Here is a 6,000-nt window from a genome sequence, read left to right as displayed (position 1 = left end):
TTGGATAGGTGCCATTCAATGGCTTCCTCACACCCATCACTGGGGCTCAGACAAGGAAACGTCTCCAACCATTGGATAAGCATAACATACACCTTGCCTGGAATGTAGGCTGGGGGCCAAACGACCCTTCCTTCCTTACATTCCCCCTTTCATTTCTAAAGTAATGAAGATGCTAAGGCTTTCAAACATTTCCGTTCTTCTGCCTCAGCCACTGCTTCATCCAAGGCTGGGGTTCCATTTATTGGCATCCAGGCCCTGCACACTGATCGGAGGCTTTGACCCCTTTGTGCATATTCATCTGGAGTACATATCATGTAAACGCATTCACCATCTCTCGCTAGATCTACCCAAAACTCCTTGTACCATTCTAATTCATAGGGTTCTTTGATTGTGGTGTGGTGGAGGTTATCGACCCTGTTCCCGTGTTATATACTGACGTCATTCTATATTTGGGTTCTGGGCTCTCTCCGGTTTATACTTGAGCATCTCGCGCAACCTGAAGCACCTTTACTGGGTTGCCTATTGTCACCCTCATCATTGCACATCTAGGAATGGAATTTGCACAGCATCTTATTCCTACCTGGCAAACACAAAAAATCAGCAGTAAAAACATGACGATGGGTATCAGCAGCTTCATGGCCATCCCTAGCCAGGATGGGACCCACTTGAACAGGTTGTCGAACCACGTTCCTGGCTGTACACCACCCTCCTCCGTCATCCTTCCACTGAGAGTGTGTACCGCTGCTATCACATGTGACAGTGTCCCATTGCCCGCGTCGGCAGAAGGCACGCATGTGCAACATGCACTGCCGATTTTTCAGCAAACACCACCGTCCATTGCTGTGAGCAAGTCCAGCATGAACCTGTTCTGCATTGTCATCAACCACAGGTCCCTGAGTACCACTTTGATGATGTTGAACCCTTCTTCCGTGTCATTGGCCAACTGGATTAGCTCCCAGTGAACAATGTGAAGCCATTTGGTATTTGCTCTAGCCTGGATGCTTGGTATGAGTGATGCGAAAAATTTCTCTGCTGAGTTGAACAGCTTGAACTTGTCAGGGACTTGTGCCAAGAGTTCTGAAGATTCTGAGGAGATATAATTTGATGCCCTTCGTTTTTGCGACACTGTGTCTTGCAGCTGCTCCTCTGACAGCACGTCATACGTAGGGGGTTCTTCGGTTGTTGGTTGGGGTGGATGGGACATCTCCCCCCTTGGATGTGACTTTCAGGTATTACCATTAGAGTCGAGTGCAGCGTGGCCAGGGCACAGGTACTTCTCCATGATGGCGGGAGGTGCAAGTACACCTGTTTTCCGCACACCCAGTAAGTGTCCATTAAAGCTGCTGTTACTTTCTTCATGTCGGGCAAAATGAGCATCTTATTGCAGTTTTTGTTTGCGCCCAGGGGCACCTTTCCTTCACCATGGAAGCAAATTTCATATTGTATTTCACGTTGGATCTTGATTGGCGTTTCAAGAGCTGTTACCCACATTAGTTTGGCGATGTGGTGAGACCAGATTGGAGTGCATGTTTCTTCAATCCACTGGAATTTTTCCTCCGATAATCCCCGCAATGCTTCTGCTTTGCACATAACTTGCCCCTCTTGCCACCTATTCTCTGTGAACATTGTCCCTTTGATGACAAAAAATGGCTCCTTTACTCAGATTACTCCTGGCTGCTTGCCGTGGCAGGTTTTTTCATTGTGCAACAGTTGTAATGAAACAGTGTGTGCTTGGTAGGTGCTTTTAAGTCTACACAGTGCAAGATGAAAAAGACACTGAGCCTCAGCAATAGGCGCTTCTTGTGGTAGTAAAACTTTGGGCGTCCCCGAGGCATGGGATATCAAAGAGCACACATAGCAACTCTCATTAGTTGCTTGTCTTGCCATGGTGCTCATGTCTGCGTACCATTTGTTTGATTGATCTGGATGGCACGGGTCTTCTATTGCATCTAAACCCAGGCCATGAAATGTGTTATACCATTTCCACCCCAACCCCCTTTTCCATCTCCTGTTCCCGCCTAGACTATTCTGGGCTTTTAGTAACTTTTGATAACGAATGGGGAATATCCCAGCAACCATCTTTGCACTTTTTTCATAACTCGGCTGCCAATACATTGTGCCAGGTAATGTGGTGGGGGTCTGAGTTTCATCATACATGTGACTGCCACTCGAGGAAGGTTGTGAGGCTGTATATACATTAGCATGTGGCAACATCAGTACATCAGAGTTAGGATTGTTCATATTATACACATTAAAATCATGGTCAGGAGTGTCCATTACTGAATACTCAATCAGTGGGAGCCTGATAGTTTTATTCTTGTGTAGGGTGGTAAGATTTGTGGAGCCATTGTGAGCCTAAATTAGTTTAAAACCATCCCACACTAGGTGGGTGCCTTATTGAATCATTTTCACTCCCTCCTCCTTCTTTTATGCCGACCGAAATAAAAGAAATTGCCCAATAAAGTCCAAGGCATAACAACATTGTTGAGAACACCGCAGCAACAAAACATGACCCACACTCATAGGAGTAGGCTCTAGTTGCACTAATATTTCCCCTATTGCTATCTACAGATATGTCATTGGCACAAGGGCCCTCGTGTCAGCCATGTTTGTACCTTCAGAGTAAGATGTAATGGGTTAAGTACACATTCATCTTATTATTCACTTTTCATATTTTACTTAAAAGATCTTAGTACCAGTGAAGAGAGGGAGAAAACAGATAGATAGCGAGGAAGTGGAAGGGAGAGACAGTAGGAAATAATCATTTTATACACTTACATACATTCCAACCTTACAGTACTTTTAATCATATTCATTGTTTCTCTTTTTGTCATTTCATATCCTTTTTGTGTTCTGTTACATTTAACCTGTATCACACTTCTTTTTGGGTGCCCTTCTATGACCTCAGGGTATAGTTATTTCCTGCTCATCCTGCTGTTCTCTTTGTGCTATTACGCTATCATGTGCTTTTCGTATGTCCGAGAGATGTATCCAATATTTTAGGTCCTTCACTTTCACCACAGTTGGTGTACAATATACTCTTCATATGGACCATGAAATCCTGGAGCATTCCATCATCTTAGAAAACTGTGCACATACACCATTTCCCCAGGCATAAACTGTGTATTGGGGCTGTCTGCTGCAGCTGTGACAATGTCCATTTCATTTTCCTGTGTAATGGGTGGTGCTATTTGTTTTGCTATGCTCCTTACTGCTCTCGTCAATTGTATTAAATATTCCTGGAACTCCTCCCCTAATATTGTGGCAGTTTTGTGAGCATCTCATGCTCTTCTAATTGGGGATATTGGAGTGTGCATGCGTCTCCCTGTCACTATCTCGTGTGGGGAAAAGTGGTGGTCTTTACTTGGTTGTGTTCTTAATTGGAATAATGCTACGGGCAAGCAATGCACCCAGTTTTTCTTTAGGGTGTGGCACAATTTTGAAAGTCTGCTCTTGAGGAGGCCATTTATTTTTTATTCAATCCTGTTTTCTTACAGCTGATACATCGAACATAATTTGTGTTTGATGCCCAATAGAGATGTTACTGTCTTAAATAGGTCATTTACAAAGTGCGTTCCGTTATCAGAACGTATGATGTCACATATTCCCCATTGTGGGAACACCTCTCTTACCAGAAATGTTGCCGCACATTTCGCGTCTGGCTGGGCACAGGGCCCTGCCTCCACCCAGCGTGGAAAAAGGCAGACCGCCACAATGAGATATCTTGCTCCATTGCAGCTCTCTCCCATGTCAGCATAATCAATATGCGGTTCACAGAAGGGTCTGATGGGGTGAGGCAGGGTCCCTCTCAATGTTCTTAGAGCCATTGTGTTGTGCATTCTATTGTTAATTTGGCTACATGTTCCTGTAATCCTGGAACAAACCAATCTTTCTGTATGTCTGCAGCTATGTGTTGCTTTGCAGTATGTGCTGGGAAGCGCAGTTGTTGGAATGCTTTTTGTAATAGTTCTAGCGGTATTACTACTTTCTCTGTGCTATTTTGGCACCAGAGGTGGTCTATAGGTGACTGTGTGCACCCACTTTGAACTCACATTTCTTGCTTCTCTGTCGGTGCTCTTTTTTGCAAATCAATTATGTGTGATATTGGCATCGAGTTGTACCCTACTTCCCTTTCGTCTTTCACATTTACTTTTAGTATGAATTCTCCTTCTAAATGTTTATTAAAGTATGCTGCTATTTTTGCGGCGGCATCCGCTGCCACGTTTCCCAATGAGATGACGTCTGTTGTTAGTGTGTGCCTGCCACTTCACTAGAGGCACTACGGAGGGTTATGCTAATGCTTCTATTAGTTCCTTTAAAGGTTCTGCATGTTGTACTTGGGACCCATCTGCTCTTCTGAAACCTCTCCTTCCCGATCTTGACAGCCCCCCATGTACTGTTGTGGTCATGTATGCTGAATCCAAATACATTATCACCACGCACCCATTTGCTGTGTGAAGTGCCTCAATTAATGCCGCTAATTCTGCTGCCTGAGCTGAAAAATGCATTGGTAACCTTTTCTGTACAATCGTCTCATATTCTCTGTCTTCCAACCGTACTATTGCTGCTCCTACGTTCTTTTCCCCTGTCTCCGGACAAACCAATGCTGACCTGTCTACAAAATACACTTCCCCTTACTCTAGGGCGTTTTCGTTTGCTTTGTGTATGTCGTCACCTTCCCCCTCATATGTGGCACAATCATGGTTTTGCATGTCCTCCACTGTGCATGCTTCTCTAATAAATGTTACTGAGTTAACTCTTTTGCAATGTACTATGTGTATGTTAGAGCTTGACAGTATTATTTCATAAGCTGTGGCCCTTTGCGTCGTCAGTGTAGATTTGGATCTTTCAAGAATGGCAAACAAGGAGTGCTCACCAAATAACGTTACTGAACATCCCATTACAATGGTGGCACTCTTTTCAATGGCGAAGGTGGCGATGCAAGAGCCTGTTCGCACGCAAAGTGTCCTTGCATTACAGGGTCAAGTGTGCCACTGTAGTAAGCTAGGGGCTTGTGTCCTAGAGAAGTTGTCTGTGTCAATACTGCTGTCATGAGTGTTCCGTCACAGTGTGAGAATAGGAAGAATTTGTGGTCATAATCAGGGGTTGCTAGTACTGGCGCTGTGGAGATGAGATCTTTCAATGTGTTAAATGCTGTGTTTAGTTCTGAGGTCCATGCGATCCCCGAGTTCTCTTTCTTTGCCTCCTTTGGTGCTTGTAACCAGGGCTTGCTGTATGCTGCGTAATCTAGTATCCATGCCCGACAATAGTTACCTATGCCGAGAAACCTTTGCATCTCCTTTACAGTGTGGGGCCTAATGGTTGTGTGTATAGCTGCTGCCCTATCTGGTAGTATTTGTTTGCCATCTTTTGATATCAGCTGTCCCAAATACAGCACTTCTGCTAGGCAGTACTGTAATTTCTGTCTGTCCATCTTGTACCCCTTCTGGGCCAGTAAATTTAACAATGTGACTGAGTCTGTTCTGCACTGTTGCTCACTTTCGCTGCATATCAAGAGATCATCTACATATTGTATTATTGTGCTCTTGATATCAAAGTTGCCAAGGTCTTCATGTAGTATTCTATTGAAGATGCTTGGGCTTTCACAATACCCGTGGGGCAGTCTGCAATGCTCATATCTTTTTCCACCCAGGATTAATGCAGTTAAATACTGTGATTCTGGGTCCAGTGGTACCGAGAAAAATTGCATTTTTCAAGTCCACCACCGTGAAACAAGTTGCTGATTTTGGGATACTGCACAAAATTGATGCAGGGTTTGGACCAAGTGGAAATTCTTTTTGTATGACATCATTAATTGGGCGTAAGTCCTGTATCATCATCCAAATCATCCTCCAAGCCCCACCCTCCGCTTTTTCAATTGGGTAAATTGCTGTATTTCAAGGTGAATTTAATGGCCAATTATCCCTTGTTCTGGTAGGGGGTGTATGGTCTCTTTTATCCCCTGCTCTGCTTCTTTTGACAGGGGGTAATGTTTTACTC

The sequence above is a fragment of the Ambystoma mexicanum genome, chromosome 5p (assembly GCF_040938575.1).
Source record: "Ambystoma mexicanum isolate Mex_15411 chromosome 5p, UKY_AmexF1_1, whole genome shotgun sequence".
In the NCBI taxonomy this organism is placed as follows: Eukaryota; Metazoa; Chordata; class Amphibia; order Caudata; family Ambystomatidae; genus Ambystoma; species Ambystoma mexicanum.
This window is presented reverse-complemented; position numbering follows the sequence as displayed.